This window comes from Aptenodytes patagonicus, chromosome 3, assembly GCF_965638725.1.
Source record: "Aptenodytes patagonicus chromosome 3, bAptPat1.pri.cur, whole genome shotgun sequence".
In the NCBI taxonomy this organism is placed as follows: Eukaryota; Metazoa; Chordata; class Aves; order Sphenisciformes; family Spheniscidae; genus Aptenodytes; species Aptenodytes patagonicus.
In genome coordinates this window covers 18909407-18927202 of record NC_134951.1, presented here as the reverse complement: position 1 = coordinate 18927202, position 17796 = coordinate 18909407, and the positions used below count along the sequence as shown (strand labels likewise).

The 17796-nt window shown below is 40.1% G+C and overlaps 1 long non-coding RNA gene across 1 annotated transcript in view; it reads right to left on the bottom strand.

Annotated features, from left to right (window-relative positions):
• Positions 1–8100: 8100 nt before the first annotated feature.
• LOC143158969 (uncharacterized) overlaps positions 8101–17796 on the bottom strand; it is a 46794-nt gene continuing 37098 nt past the window's right edge. Inside the window, exons 3-4 of the long non-coding RNA XR_012995081.1 lie at positions 10228–10333; positions 8101–9401 (exon numbers count right to left, since the gene is read on the bottom strand). This is a non-coding gene — a long non-coding RNA (uncharacterized LOC143158969). The remainder of the gene's footprint in view (positions 9402–10227; positions 10334–17796) is intronic.

Sequence of the window (17796 nt, the reverse complement as noted above, 5' to 3'; positions counted from 1 at the left end):
CCTTTGGTGGCATAAAAGGACACCTCTAGCTAGTTAACAGGAATAGCCAATGCATTCCTGATCATAAGTGCAATGATTTTAACAGCTGGTCTCACAAATTAGATCCCATAATTAATACATTTGAAACAAACTTGAGTTGCTAGATTGGGGCACTCTGTTCAAGCAGTGGGAGCATTCATTAAATTGTGCATCAGATATCCATTGTCTGAACATGGTACTGATAGTTGCATTGTAAAGCTGATTCTCTAACATTCTTGGGATGCAATGTACTGCATTTTTTTCATCATTTCCTCTACATGTAAACTGATCTCCTGCGTTGAAGCAGTACTATTTAAAACAAAAGGGTTTGATTTATAGCCAGTCCCCAGCCTCATAAATCACACCTGCAGTGTGGTGCTCTGAGCTCCCTGTGTTCTGCCAGCATTTACCTTTTATAAATGATTTGGGTTTACCTCCCATTGTGATGGAGCCTAATACAATTGCATTCTTCTCTCACAGCATTCACTCTTGCTGTTGCTCATTATTCCCACTGGGAATTCAGACCTAGTTTTTGCAAGCTTGTCAGGGGGGGAGGGGATTGGTGGTGGTGTGGCTTTTTTAAATCAAGGAATGTTGAATTAAAAATTTATGTTTGCATTCTGTAGCTTTTTCTATCACTAGACATACTATGCAGCGGACTTTTTTTCCTCCCCATTGACTATGCTTACATTTAAGCTCCCATTTGCTAAGCTAATGATTTGGAACTTAAGCAGGACAGCAGCTTGAAGTGTCCAATATACAGAGTATTTGACCTTCAGAGTAACCCAGGTATGCACATCAGCCATTGTACAAACTGCATAAGGAGCTTAAATTCTGGTTTTAAAAAAAAAATTAAAAGTAAAAAAAAAAATTACTTGAGTCCCTCAAAAGACTAAATGTAAGGATTTTATTTTTAACTCTCAGAATCTACTGAAGTGCCCAAAAGATGTTTATATAATATTTTGCAATTGTGTCTCAAGTTCTCAACCATACAACAGTTGTAGTTGGTTAAGCACAGTTCAGACACACGGAGATAACAAGACTTGCTCCTTAGAGCTGACAGCCTTAAGTCCTGATTCAGGGAATTATTCCTAAGTCATGGCACCATTTAACTGAGATTGATGGGATTTGTGCACTTGCCTTGATTTCCTCTGTACCAAAACAATCAGCGATTTAATTTGTTCAATTAATGACCATCATCACTGCCATTTTTACTGTTAAAGAATGCTGCTGCTACCATACCTACAGCCAACAAAGAATTAATTGTAGTTTGAGAGTGGTAAAAGCCACAAAATCTAAGTTACATTTCTGTCACAAATACTCACTAACAGCTTAGATTCAGTTTTGGAGTCCAGTCTTGCGAGCGTTTAAAACAGATTCTGTTATTTGATGAGATGGTTGCAAAATTTAGACTTGAAATTTGGAAGGCTGCAATGCATGTCAACTGAGATCAAGCTCAGATCTAAAGTAGTTGGAAAAATATTTCCGAAATGAATAGCAGTTATTCAGAAAAGCTACTCCTTTTCCAACATAACTCACAGGTGGACTGGAATAAGTGGACCTGTTCCAGTTCAATGAAGGATTAAGCTAAACACTTCTATTTTCAAAGTAGATTAAGTGAAACAAGAAGACATTTTGATTCCCGAATTAGAACTGTCCACGCATGCACTTATGCAGGAAGAGCTTTTGCACTTTAAATGCAGACCTTACTTTCATCCAAGTTAACTTTCAAATGAAGGCAGAAAGCCTTGAATTATTGTGTCCATTGTCTGAAAATTCATATAAAAGTATTTGTATGAAAAGTAGGCTTCCCAAGTTCATAGTGTGGGCATAATCAGTTGTAACAGTTCTTGCTAGGTAATGACTAGTCTAATTTTTAGATCCTATTTTGGATTTATAGTGTCTGATGTGTAAAAACTAGTGATTCCAATACGTGCTTCCAAAAAAGAATTTAGTGAATTCAAATGTTCTGAACAACTGTTTTAATTCTCCAGCAGTTCAAAACCAGACTTTATTCTGAGAAAAAAAAAGCATCTATAAATCGACTCATAATTACTGAGAAGCAAACACCAAATTTTTAACGCCAACATTTGTTACCTCAAGTTTAAATTTCTCGGATTTGTAACCCAAATTTGATAGAGCCATGAGAAGAGATGGTAACTCTGCAAATATTGTCCATCTGATATTTTATCTTACTGTAGGACAAGGTTGGAAAATCACTGCACGAACCTCCTCCCTCATTGAATTATTGTTTTATCCACAGGTTAGTTTTACCATTGGATTTAACTGCAGTAGAGTGCAATTATGCAAATCCTGGTACACATGCATAAGGTTAAATTACGTCTTGCTGTCTAGCCTTGTGCTGTCCCAAAAGCAACGCAGCAAAGTATATAACTCCATGGACTGTTACAAGTCCTCTATTCCGATTTGTTTTATGAAGTACCTTCATATGTTCAGCTTCTCATGAAAAGAGGTCCAGGATTATGAGCTTCATTTGGAAGTAGCTTCACATGCAACCATGTCCACTGAAATATTAGAGAGTTTTATTGCGGGTTTGGTCCAGCAGTATTTAAAGTCCTTTTTATCCAACTGCATGTGAGGCAGCACAGTCATGACATATATCATATCCTTATACATTCGTTTCAAACAACCCTAAAATTCCAATGTTTCTTCCTGAAGGCAATGTCCTTATACAAGTTCCTATCAAAAATAAACCTGCAACTAAAAATGTTATGTAAAAAAAAGAGATTTTTTAGTTGAATGCATAAAGCCTTCTTCTCCATCAAAGTAGTCATTTGGGTTAACTTTGAAGCTTGATTTAAATATTAGCAAATGTGCAAGATTTATTGTTGTCTTTACACAAAGCAAAAAGGCATTAAATATGCCCCAATGTCTTCAGTGAATGAAACTCATTTCAGTAAATGTAGATATGTTTCAATTAATGGTTTTGTTTATAATGTGAAGCAGCAATTATAATCTATATCTGGAACACTGATAAACTTATCCAATCACCTCTCAGATACTGGCATGACCAATTTAAAGGGGACTACTAAACTTATGCCTGCTAAATTTCCATTTGCACACACAACTGTGGCAGCTGGAAATGTGCAGTTTGATTTGCATACACAGCTTTGACTTCATGGACAGTGCCGAAGACAGGTATCTAGAATTCTACTGGGAATCTGCCCCCCCCGCCCCGTGATTCTTTACATGCTAGTATTCTTGACATGGTCCATCCATCTGTTTTCTGACTTCACATTTATATAATAAAAAGTTTTGCAATCCATTACGTTACTGGAATCCAAATGCCTGCCCCAAATGCTCCTGTAATAGATCTGTTACTTTGAAAATACATTTAAATATCCAGACCCAGCAGAAGAGGACTACCTATTTCCACTTCTGCATCTCATTTACCCCTGGGAGAAATCAATAAGGAAAATTTAACCAAGAAACCTGCAAAATAAATATCTGATAGATCCATTAATATGCAATAATAATCAATAAGGAGGGCTTTCTTGGCAGTAAATGGCTAGCTGGAGGAACCATTAACTGTGAGAAATTGCCAATGCAGAATGCAATCTGATCCTGAAAACACTTATTCACATTATCAGTCCTTATTCTTACAAAATAATCCTGATTTGCGAGAGACAGATTTACTCATTAAAGCAACATCCTGTCTAAGTACTATAACATACCTATTGTTTCTTAGGTATATTAATAAAGTACCATTTTTAGACCATTTGTTAAGAAGTTCTGCAAATACTACTTACAAAATTATTTAAAAAAGAAAAAAAAGGCAGTTGCTTTCTTAAGAGCTTTAAATTTTAAAGTTGAGTTCTGCGTTCCCATGGATACACTGCTTTGGTCTTATAATGGTCTTGCTGCAGCACAGTAAGCAGTAGGGAAAAGGGACTTACTCTCAACATTTCAATAGGCTCCGCACCTTCATTAGCTAAGTGGTCCTCCAGTGGTGCCCAATGGGATACACTTTTTTTTTCTTTTTCATTCTGAGAAGGAACTAATTCTTGTTCGTGGCCCTGCAGTTGATCTCAGCACAATGTAAAAATAAATACGCAACTGTGTCATTTCTCTCCAGTACACCACAGGCACCTTTCTCTGGCTGGGTCACACACTGTCAGGTGGTTCCAAACTACTTATCATCATCCCAAATCATTTGTACAATGGTAAGTATCATCACTGACCTCACCTTCAGAAATGTGAAGTTTTTAGTTTATACACAGAACGCTGTTTTCTAGAAGAATTCTTAGAATGATGGAATGATTATCAATGCAAATAACAATCAAATGCCTTTGCTGCAAAAGGAATGAGTTATTCTCAGATGTCACATCAATCCCATCTTATCCAATTGTACATGTGGGGAATAATTCTCTGATGCCACAGGTTGTTCTGCTTTCTTGATCTTTGATGAAGATGATCATTATGCTCCCCAGGATAGGTCTCAAAGACATTTTTAAGGAAAGTGCTGGACAAAGAGAGAACAATCTTGGAAGAAAAACAGCCTACAAAGAAAAATTATTTTCTTTAGATGCAAAAGAGGCAGAGAAGGGTAACGTATTTCTCAAAAGGTCAGTAATGGAATACACAGCTTTTCATCTCTATGTCACTAGTTCAGATATAGCTGAGGTTGTCAGTGATCAGAAGTGGTGAGTCCACAAATACTGGTAGGCTGCAAAACATCCAAGAGACAGAGTGATTATTTACAGCAGCATAGGAGATGGAAAGGAGACAAAATAGGATTAAATTAATGTTAGCTTTCAAAATAACATGAAAGCACATCTCTAGACAGAATACAGTTAAGAGAAATCCTATCTTCAGGGTGAGGTGGACCGCTGACCTAACAGCTGTTTTCTACAAGATGTTTTCAGATCTAATAGGACCATTGCTACACTCAGGTCAAATGAAAATTTTCCCTAGACTAACTTCTAAGATTGCTGCTGGTCTTTCAAACATTTATCAAAACTCCTCTATCATCTCGTCCATAAAAAAATTAATCATGTTAGCTAGGTTCAGAATGGCCAGCAAAGTTCTTTTTCATTAAAATATGATTGTCAAGTTTGATATTTAAAATATCATTACTACATTTACTATTTTTAAGGTATTCCAAGTGATGCTGAATCTCAATGACTGTGAAGCTAGCCTGTACATCCTGTATCACCACCACCACCATTGGTTTTGCTTTTTACTGTCTTCCTTCAAGTTTCATGTAGCCTCTTCAGCCCTGGGGCTATGTCATCCTAGCTACTAACTAGTACATTGGATTCTGATACTGCCTGAGCTTTCAGGACACTGCTGCAGAACAAATCACCATCATGATCAATATCTGGGGAGCTGTGACATTGCTAGATGTGAGTTTGGCTCAGTGACTCCATTAGCGCCATCAATGCACATCCAATGGCCATGTGAGCAGCTATGTGAGGTAGTAGCAGTCACTTCAGAAGAATCATTGACTGACTTAGTGCACAGACACAGAACTGACAATCAAATGAACTAACAGCTTCAATTTACTTGCCATGATCAATTCAAGCTACAGTGCAGTCATGTGGGGAAAAGTTAGGAGCAGCATGACCCAGCCTGAACCACAGCTCCCATTTTGTGACACACAGTTTCCCAATAAAGAGTTTTTCTGTTGAGGGCAAATAAGACATCTTAAAAATAATTTTTCACGGTTAATCTTAAAGGGGCTCTTTCAGACACAAGGAAAAAGATTTTGGCCAAGGAAACTATGGAAGAATTAAGTGGAGCAGCTGCTGAATGGGCTGCAGATCTTGCTTGCAGTGAGCAGGGAAACCTCCTGCATCTAGAAGGGAGTCTACTGAGTATTTGCATATAACCCATACCTGGGTCTGATTCTTTGCTGTCTCACATGATGGGTATTTGAATCTGTGCAAGGACTGTGAAACATGTTCACTCTGAGCAGACTTTCACAGCCACTTTGCAGCCCACAGAGCAGGACAGTGGAGAGCTGGTCCACAATCCCAACACAGCAGCTCTGTGCCATTACATGCAGTAAAACCTACAACATTTACAGTGTTTTTCCACGCTCCTCCCTCACCCACTTTTTTCCTTCATCCTGGATACAAGAATGGTTTATTTACTTTTGATATACCTATCCTGTCTGAAAAAAGTTCAGCACTCTTTAAAACTGATAAAACACTAAGTCACACTGAAGTGGTTTTGTGAAACTCATCCAAGTTCTTCAGTATAATTGACGTGGTTTCCTTTTAACATAGATGTGGCAGAGTTGAATAGACTCCCTGGAGACTTCACAGTTATTTTCAGTAGCGACAAGAGCCCATCCCAAACATAACTTTCAATCTGTTCATCCCTCCTTGAATACTAAGTAGAGCCTTTTCCTCTTATAATGTACTGAAACCAATTCTGTATAACAAAAAACACCTCCAGCACTCCAATACCACCTGAATTACTTTTTAAGATATGTGTCCTAGTGCCACAATTGCTCCCATTGTTAGATGTAGATCAGGCCAAAAGGACTGTGCACTGCCTTTTATCCAACCCTACCGGCATGGGAAGTTCCACTGGGAGATACACATTTCTGTCGCATATAGCATCTTGAAATTTAAAAGAAGCACTAATGAAGAGAGGATGCATCCAGAGGACAACAGAGGTTTAATGCAAGCCAGAAGGTGTTTGGAGTCCTAAAAAAACCCAATTAACCTTTAAAATAAACTGCCAACTTAGTAGTAGTTCTATGTAATAGCATCAGTCAAAAGCAACAACAGAGACAATTTACACCTTTTTTCTTTGGCCAGTGACTCACATTTTTGCAGGCAAGTAAGAAAGAAAATTCCCCACCATTGGTGTTTTAGCCCATTTGTATAGATATAGGATCTCTGCAAATGCAATGCAAATTCAGTTTTGGCAAAGCCATGGGTATTATGGAAGCAGTAACTTTGATTTTCCCAGTAACTGTCTGCACATAATCTCACTAAAGTCTTAAACTACAACAATAAAATTTGGAGACTGTTTTCATGGTGTTCATATTATTTTTTCCTGGACTGCAAGATTATTCTAAAGAAAAGAAAACAATTAAGATGCATTGTTTGATTGTGATCACTCATTCAAACAAATTCATCATTTACAGAACACATTCCTCTCACGTTTCACATGCTCCAAGTTTATATAACAGTGTGCCCCCTCTTTCCAACAATTTGCATGCAAAGTCTGAAAAATTTCTCTCCTACTAGGAAGAAAATCCTACCGACATACATGCTAGACCCCTTTTAATGTCTTTTCAAAAGGAGATGGGTCTCAGGATAAAATGCAAGACATGAAAGGCCCGAAGACTGCATACAATTCTCTTGTGAAACAAGAGACATGATGCTCTGACAAGCGCAGCCAGCCTTTAAGCATTACTATACGTCTGCAATCCAACCTGTCTTCAGTCCCGCAGCACAGCTGCGGTCCCAGGGGGTGGTTTCCCCCAGGCCCATAACGCCAGGCTGGTTACTAGCTCTGACATCCCTGGCACCAGCCCTTTCACGATTCCGTGCATCTCAGCCCGTCTTCCGAGTGCACATATCCGAGTGCCGGTGCCGGGGGCTGATCAGAAGCAGTACCCTGCACAGAGGCACCGCGATGACAGTGTGTACCTAGAATGCAAAAGGGGATCTGAAGAGTAACTTACCCTGACAGATAACAGAGGCAATTAAAAACTGTGACACGATGTATGCGCAGCTATATAGAAATCTATGACAAAGGAAGAGAAGTGCAATGCTATCCTGCTATCTCTGCTCAGAAGAGAATTTCTACCAACTTTGCTGGGCATTGTATCAGTCGAAAAGTAGCAAAGACACAGTATTTTGTTGTCTTAAGAGATTTCTCAGTTGCATGACACATGCATTCAAAAGATAAGAACTTCAGTTTCCTATTACTATGAATGCATTAAACTATGTTTAATAACAAGCACAGTATCATAAATATTCCTGAAACTATTTTGTTTATCTTCTGGCATTGAATTTGATATGACTAGAAACACTTCAAAATTTGTTAAAATAATTTGTAAGCCAAATATTGTCATCATGGAAGCTCATGCAAGTGCTCATGCCCATGTACTGGAAAAATATGAATATCACATTATATTTGGCATGATTATTGGGTGGTAGTAAAACATTGTAGAACAGGTCATAAGAACAATTTAGAGTGGTATCGAATGGTTGTATTATTAAATTTCATCATATTGCTTAAGACAGCAAGTACATGGTCTCTTTCTCCTTTATAAATTATTACTTATATGGACTTAGCTGTCCTCTGTTAAATAATATCATATAGCCATTGACCCAAAAAAGCAATTGATCAGCTAAACAACACAGAAAGATTTAGCATCTGTATACAACACAGCAGCCTTTTTGCAGTTTGTGTACCTAAGATGAAGTACTATACAACGCCACCAGTGCCATTCAGAAAAATGTGTCTCCAAAGGAAATTAAATCAGAATGACTTTAGCTGCCCCATTCTAGGATTGCAGCCTAATGCCAAATTTTGCCAGGAAACCAGTCCTGATCTCTTCCTACTCCTATTGCTCACTGGGGGCAGACAGGAGGAGCAGGGGGATGGACACTTTATTTTGCATACATTATTGACTTCCCAGTTCACAGTTTACCATCAGTTTGACTTCAGTGGGAGTAGTGACCAAAGAGAAGACAAGACTTGGTGTGTGACCAGCTCAAAAGACAGTTCATTCTGACTACTAAACATTACGTAGAATATTAAGAACCAACTTTTGCAAAACCCAACTGGTATAGGCTTTGTTGCAAACTGCTGAAAGGTGTACGTTACCAGTGTTTACACTACCAGCCATTTACTAGTGTTTACCATACCTCCTACAGTCTTCATATGTCCTCCTTGGAGAGACGGTCTCGATGCAACAGTCCCTCCTGCACACTCAAAAGCTACACCGCCAAGAATCAAAACAGTTCTCCCTCCTATTCTGTACTGAAGGAACTATTAATTTTTTTAATTAATAAAAAAGCTGACACCAAAAGCAACATTCCCAAGAACAAGACTGGGTGACAGATTTTGTTCAACACCTTTAAGCCTTTGAATGACAAGATGTCAGCAGCCCTGATCAAGCAGTCGTAGAATCACAGAGTCACAGAACAGTTGGGGTTGGAAGGGACCTCTGGAAGTCATCTGATCCAACCACCCTGCTCAAGCAGGGCTACCTGAAGCAGTTTGCCCAGGACCATATCCAGATGGCTTTTGAATATCTTCAAGGATGGAGACTTCACAGCCTCTCTGGGCAACCTGTGCCAGTGTTTGACCACCCTCACAGTGAAAAAGTGTTTTCTGATGTTCAGACGGCACTTCCTGTGTTCCAGTTTGTGCCTGTTTGAGTCCGTAGCCTGAAAGAAAGATGACAGGGAACAATCAGCTGGGGTACTGGGCAGAGTGGCAAGAAAAGCAGGCATTGCTATATGAGAAGACAGAAACTACTCCAAACCTTTCTATTCACAGTTATAGGCTCCACACACATAGTTTTCCATTCCTTCAGTGGTCCTGTCACGAGGTTTGTGATACAGCTTCTGTGACAAGCTCAACTTGCACCCTTCACGCTCTCTTATCCCTATCAGAAGATCAGCCTTAATCTCTGTAGTGATGGGCACACTTAAATAAATTACAGTGAAACTTCTGCAAACCGTCATCTGGAAAGGGCCAAAAAGCCTAATTTTCTTCATTACAGAAGCTTGGAGGCAGGAGTTTGAATCTTTGTTCTAGTTTTTTTTTCTCTGGTAAAATATCAGTTTAATGTTTTTAGAAAGATTTTGCCTTTTTTTTTTTTTGTGGGCATATCATCAAAGCCTATTAGTGTAATACTTGCTATCGTTCATTCACTGGAGAAAACTCATTAAACACATGTCACTTCAAAACTGTGTGATATAACATGAAATCGAAATGACCTTTATTTTGGCACACTACTGCACTGAGTTAGAGTATTACTAAGTCCCGAGCGTTGCCTGTTTACGAATGCCAGTCAGGCTACTACTACGGCTCTAATGTGCTCAGAGATTGTGCAGCCTATGAGCAACTGTAACTAACTGCAAATAATGAAGTAGCTGTGGGGGAAGATCCACAGCTTACCAGGGGGAAAAGCCACTCCTTTGAGCCAATGGATTAATTTATGTTGGAAATTTGACCAAATAGAAGTGGAAACTTTGACCAATTACTCACTTTTGTCAGATGCTGTTTCAGTGTTTGGCCTCCTGTCTTGCAATCTGTGAACTTGCTTCTTGGGTCTAGGTTACTTCTTCCCATCCATATGGTTCTTACACCAAGTCTGTAAGAGTGACAGCTGAATGAGTCACGGTCATGCTTAACTTCAAGCACAAAGGTGTCTAATTCTTAGTCTTAAAAATGCACATGACTGCATCATAAAAAGCCACAGGCTACAAGACGGATCTTCAAAGCACTGCCACAGAGTGCACAGATGTGTACATCAACCCTCTTGCACCCACCATCACACTTTCAGGACTCAGGATAGTCAAACAAGAGTCAGATTTCCACTCATTTCCTGAGGTTGCTCAACAGCTTTGGACAGCATCAGATGGATGCTGTGGATCACTAAGTTTCTGTCCCCTGGACCTTTTAACACACATTCAGCCGTCCCCCTCTCTCATCAGGGGACTCCTCCTGAAGACGTACTGAGCTCCAAGACAAAGACATGACTGATTCTTATATCTGTTCCAACAAGGGGCTCCATGGCTATAGCAAATGCAGCATTTCACTGTGTCCAACTGAGGTCCTCCTCCTGAGGCCTAACAACACAAAAGACATTTTGTAATAGCTCCCTTTGAAATCAAATTAGTAATGTTTCAAGGCGTGACCCGTAAAGGGCTGCTGTCCAGAATCTACATGTGTTTGACAGATACATCTTCCACCTAACGGGCCTCTTCAAGAGTACAGATGGAATCAAGATGTGTGAACAGAGCTCCAAAAAGAGAGCCATGGGATATCAGGATACACAGCAAAGCACTCTATCTCAACAGATAAAAAGGAAACAATATCAGATACAGTGTGAAATAGCTCACTCCAGCTGGTAGGACAGATTCTGACACTGTTATATAGGTGAGATTATTGCAGGGGAAGATGCTATTCCATATGTGCAAAAGCTAGCAAAATACAGCCCAAAGTAAATTATATAACCTTGTGCCAACTCCTTATAAAGGTCATACAAAGTCACAATCTCCTTTTCATGTATGTCCATACACTGCAAAACACTAAAAGTTACTGTGGGCTCTAGCTCTGTATACTCAGGTACCCTGATGGGCTAGAGACTAGAGTCTTTAGGGAGTAGCTTATTTTTACCTAGCTAGCTAGCCAGTCATTTGTTAGCTGGAGGACTAAGCACAGTAACTTATGCACAGTGTGTGTTTGGTTTCAAAGGGCTAATAAAGATCAGGGGACGACATTTCGGAGATAAACACCAGTGTATCTCATGGCACAGAAACTGGGGGTCTTGAGGGTAAAACAAAATGAAAGGAAAAGTTAGAAAAGAAGATGAGTTTTCAAGTTTGCCATGATGTATTTGCTTATCTGCCAGAAAACTAACCACCCCATTGTCCTGCAGGGTGAGTCTCTCTGGAGCAGGAGTGTGAAGATGAACTCCTTCCCATAGCGTATGAAAATGGGAAAGCAGTTGGTGGTTGGCCTTTCCAAACACCCAAAGGTCCCATTTGACTGTATAGAGAATTAATTTAAAGCAGGGCAACTTCCTAATGTAGGCCAGGCCTCAGGTCCGTAATTCATTTTCACATGAATTCACAGACAAGGGGGAAAAAAAAAAAATCATGCTAGTATATCAAAAACCCCTATAGCAGCCAAATAAAATGAAACACCTGCTGGCAGGAATTCCACCAGCTACTTCTTGTTGCCAGTGTCTCCTGCCCGAAAAGGGGACACAACTAGAGATGAACTATGTGTATTTTACCAGACGAAACAGAGTCCAAGGCAAGACCCTAAAACCAGATAGGCTGTGCAATCTACACTGTGTGTCAGGACCAGCCACTTCTGAAAAGAAACCAGATACTTTAGGCTAGGACTAGGAGCCAAGGCTAAAACACCACAAAGAAATGCCTGTGATTGACAACGGCAGAGTTCACTGATGGCATAACTCAACTTCTACCAGACTCCCAGTGGCTCATTTCTTCAATGACCTTCACGTTCTGCCTCTGCTAACAACAGGAACGGCAATCATTTCAGGAAATGGAACAAATTTCTGCCCTCTTACAAAAAGGACAGAGGAGCATGCAGTACTCTTACACAGTTCTGAGATAAGGTTATAGCCAAGATTTGGCCTATGTTCTTACATGTTAATATTTTCAGCTGCATTTGATTACTTAAAAATGCCCTAGATCACTGACTAACACTCATGGTTTTCACATTCTTTCTCCAGGAAGTTACTTTAGTGACCAGGGAACTGTCACATTGATTACAGAACTATATGAGAGTGCCATCCTGATAAACCTGGAGAATGACATCCTCATGAGATGTGCGCAATACAAGATTCAAATCCTGATATGAAGGACCAGCCCAAAAGAAGTAGGAATTCAGCTTACTCTCCATATTCAAGCAGATATCCCCACTTGGGCTGCGAAGGCGATCAGTTGTCGTGTTGACTTTGGTCATTAACAGCTGTCCCTCAGGACAGGAGTGAGAAAACCAAACCATTACTACTGGAATTTGAAGGCGAATGACTTTGCACATGAATCCTAGTGTGGCCACAGCATGCTCTCTTGGACTATAAACCTAGTTAAACCTTTGATCAAGGAGTTAGAAAATGAATGGTAACCTGATATTTCTCATCAGAGTATCTGTATCGGCAGCAGAGTAACACCCTCCCATTGTATCTGAAGCAGTAATTAGTGTTCTCCATGTGACTTGTAAGTAAGCTTGGCTCTGGAAACTGTGCTGTTGGAGTAATGGGTAAGAGGAAGCGTTAATTTATTTATTTTTTTTTTTTTAAAAAGCATTAAAACTAGGATTAAAGCCCAAAGGCAATGATCAGTCTGTCTCACAGACTGTCACTCAGGTCAGGGAACATGAGCCGATGCTTACGCACGGAGTTCCCCCCTAGAGTGGTACCTCTTTCTTTTCAGTCTATCATGACATATTTACAGCTTTGTCTCTCAGCAGTCCCTACTGAGACTCCCGGGATCCACACTGGCCTGTCATGAATGTTATTTTTCTTCTGCTACTACTGCTTAGAGCCAATAGAAGATATTCAGCAAGGGATTAAGAGTCTGTGTTAATGTGATTTCTGTCATCCCCATACATCCTGGATTAGGTGAAACATATTCTTTCTCCCCTTCCCTGGTTCAGCACTGCTTCCAAATATATATGGTATAGAAGTAAGCTTGCATTAGGTACATCTGTACTAGAAAATTGAACAAGCCTGGGACTGTTCTTTGGGATTACAGCTACTGGTTGCAGATAGTTCCTATTCATACTATCTAACCCTCTTAGCCTCCAAAACAAGATGGTCAGGTACCTGTTCAGAGTGGGTCCCTGGTTGGAGCTAATCCCTGAATGGTACCCATAAATTATTTGGAAGAATCCTAGTTGGCCCAGGCCTCAAAAGCCTGCCAGGGACTTTTCGAACACTTTAAGTGTAGACAATGCAGTGCTTGGGAATGTTTCCTCACAGGTTTTTTAATAGTATAGACATTGCTGTAGAGAACAGAAAAAGAAACTCAAAGTCATACAGAATCCAATATCTAGCACTTTGGTTTTACAGTTGTTTTCTTTTGTTTTCATTTAAACTCCTGGTCAAAACTGCCTTACAACCTACCAGTATCATATCCTACTGGTTTATAAAACTATTCAATGCTCCTATGAATACCTTGAGTAGCTGTAAATGTATTATCAAACCTAACTCATTATATTAGACACAGGAAACACTATGGGTACATAAATCATACAATCACACCCATAAATGATACAACCCAGAAGGGGTCTAACTGTCTTTCAGACTTCCATGGAGAAAGAGAAGAGACTGAGTCTCTCCTAAGGTGATACCCAAACTGTATCGTTCAGCAGATCTAAAACAGAAACTCAGTCATATTAGAGAGAAAGCAAGCATTTACAGGTCTCTACTCTAGGACAGAGTTCCCCAGCTCTTGTCTGAGTGTGGCAGGTCCCACGCTAAGGTCACTGGTTATTGGGTTATTCAAGCATTCACTGTTGATGTAGAGTCAATCTGTTCCTCCTCAGTTATGCAGCTAAGCCACATCACCCCTCAGTTTCACTGTCCTTTCTCAAACAGATATGCAGACACAAGGACAGTGGTTTCAAATCCTTACAGAGTGGAAAAGATCTTCTCTGCTGAGAGACAAAAATCCCTATCCCTCCCTGGTATCATTACTTAGTAGCAATAACTCCAAGGTGTTGAGACCACATTTAGCTTTACGGAATAAAACATAACAAGCTGTCAAAATGTGCATAAATAAATTAGAGTCATTATTCCAGCTTAAGGTTCTGGGGACATAAACAATCTTCTTGAAGTTCGCTGTGACATATTTTGCAGTGGGAGCCAGGCATTAAAATTATGTCCTGTATACAGAGAGCTGTAAATGCATTCTGTCTTAGGGCCTGGCACCGCGGCGCAGAAATCAACAGGCCTGCCTTGGAATAGAAAATAAAGCAGTCCAGGGCCAATTCCCTGCTGCTGAGCACAAGTTTTATGGCACAGCCCATGTCCATATGGCTAAACTTGTCCTTCTGCTCACTCCCCAAAGAGGAGTCCTCATCCGTATCTGCCTGCTTGGAATAGTCCCTGGCTCACGTTGCTGCCCTAACCCATATCCAGACACGACTGGGGAGAGTGCTGGCTGGCACAGGCAAAACCATGCAATGGAGCGTGCTAACAGTTAAACACCACAGATCACTACATGCCTCTGCTCCTGGCCCTGTCCAGGTTACTAACACAGATACAGTCTGGGAGTTCTGCTAGGATATTACCCTAAAACATGTTTACCTTTCCATAAGTGACTCGCAGTTGCATAATAAGAAATGCAGTAAGCGAGATCCAAAAAGGCATGAGGAATGAAGACATACATACGTTTTGTGTGTATAGGGACATAAAAAAGCTGTACCAGGTGAGACCACAGTTCTATCGTGCCTCCAGCACTAACCGACGGCACAAACTTAGGAAAAAGTATGAGATCAGGGTAAGCATGCAGTGATGCTTCCTCAGTACACTCTTCTGCAGCACTTTGTGACTCAGGGACTTCCTGAACCAAAAGTGGTACCTTGGTATTTAATAGCCCTCTGAGGATTCTTCTGAAAGAAAATGAACTCTGGATTTAAATGCTGCATAATTGAAAAGTCAGTGAAAATAGGCTTTAGCAGTTTGAATTATAAACAAGGAGCAAACCTATTCATTCAGAAAACACATTTTACATCAAAAGAACATCAAAACAAGGATGAACAAGAGCAGTGTCATTACAAGACAGCATTAAGCTGAAAGCTACAATCTCTAAGAGCAAAATGGCACTGACATCTTCACAGAAGGCTTTTGCTTGGGCTCAGTGCACACAAAACAAAACCAAAACCAAAACAAACTTCATAGCATATTCTAGGCAGAACCTGCTGCGACAGAAATCAAAACAAATGGCTAATAACTCAGCGGCAAAATGTAGGACCTTTTCTATTTTGCAACCAACAATTTTTATAGCAAAGTTTTCTCCTGATGATTTTTGGTATGCCCCTTTAAGGTTTTGAAAAACCACCATAGCAGCTGCGTCTTTGGGTCCTGATGGGTATTTTTGAGCTACTTGCTAAATCCATATTAGGAGCTGAGGCAGCTGTGCCAGTATGAAGAACTGTTCCATTCCTGAGTGGGAAATTCCATGAGATAAAACATTCTTGCATTTTGTCCAGCAGAAATACTGTATTTCCACTGAAAATGCCATACTAATAAGCTCACTAGTGACATTTTTTCTAGAAATAAGTAAGACACAAAAACTTCTGACGTGCTCTGTCTCCCCTTTTTTTCTCCCTCTCTTCCTTTCTCCTTCTCTTCAAAATGGGAGCAAGTTGTTCAAAAAAACCTAAATACGTTTTCCCCCCCTAATAGTAAAGAAATGGATTTTCCCTTACTTTTGCCCTGATGTATCAAAAACATACCAAAGGAAAACCATCCTGCTTTCCAAAACTAGTTGTTGACCACAGAGAGGAAAGACTCCCTAGAAACACACCTAGCGCAGAAAGGTTCTTGCTTGCTCTGTGCTTACTCACAGCTCAGTCACAGCCATGCAGGTGCAAGTTTTAACATCTGTGATCTGACTCCTCCAAGACTTCCTCTCACCTCCATGTACTTTGTAAACATGACACAAAAGCGTTCCAATATTTTTATTTGGGAAATTAGGGAAAACCTACAGAAATTAATTTGGAGCAGATGATGGAGCAATTCTGACTAGGACAGAAATCAAGAAGAATGCCAAGTCTTCAGCCAAGCTTGGGAAGGAGGTATAAGGTGCTGCAATGTAGAATTCCCACATTCTATATATCACCATCTGATACATATATTAGAGGAATGCTGGTTATGTAATTTGATTCTGTTCTGCCAAAAATTTCCTCATCTGCAAAATTGTGACAGCAGTACTGCCAACCCCAGAGGGATCCTGTGAGGACAATGAACTACTTTGCAGTGCTCCTACACCAGGCAAATATTAAATGAAGGATAAGGGAGTCCATCACCACCCTATGGCCTACTCATATATCAGAGCAGCATATAGGACTCCTGGCATGAAAAGCAGCCCTATTCATTCTTACTTGTAAATACTGTTGTTATTGATTAGCAGCTACTCAAAGGAGCAAAACATAAGCCCAAGGTTTTGCTGGCAAAGGCTGTGAAGCAAAAGCAGTTGACACTGTGATCAGTAGATACTGTCCAGGGCAACACAAGAAACACAATATTCAAAGACACACAGGAGTAGGATGGGATCAATTTATCAGCCAGCAAATTCAATATAATTACCACTAGCTAGAAACATGCTGATTGCAGTACTATTTAAACCTAGTAAATTAGGTTTCCTTTCACCAGGAGGAACAATATTTGCTCTGGTGCTCTTCTCTGGATTGACAGGAAGGTAGGGAACCATGCATGCCACTGGGGAAAGATCTGTGATAATTTTACCTAAGCCAGCATTGATCTGGCTTCCTCAGATCACTAATCAGCTTCAGATCAGAACACAACCGCTATACCGATGCAAGACATAAAAATACACTGTTTACAGTTGTATGTGTAAGATCAAATTAAATAGGGAAAGGGGAGGAGGGGAGTGCAGGACAAATGAATCTAATAAAATCAGATCAGAATACATTTGGGTTGCAAAGCATTTAAGAAAAAAATCTGGAAAAAAAAGTGTAAAATGATCCTTCAAACTAACCCAGTAACTCTAGTAGTCAGCCATACAGCAAGGGCTCATTGTTCAATACTAGCTTTATAGGGAAGGGAAGTATTTTTATGATGTGGAAACTACAGTGGGGGTAGCAGGTGACACAAGCCCCTCAAAAGCATTGCATTTTCAAAGCAGTTTCAAACATCCTCTCAGAAGGAATAGTTTTATACAATAGTGTCCCCAAGCCTCTCACACCCCATTAGCCATCTCCATGTCTTGAAACATACATGGAAAAAACAGAGGCATCTCTACAAGGTATCCCTGGAAATGGGCTAATACACAGGAGGGGCAGTTTGACAGAAAGACGCCATGAGGTTCCCCATTTCTTTTCCCCTCAGCC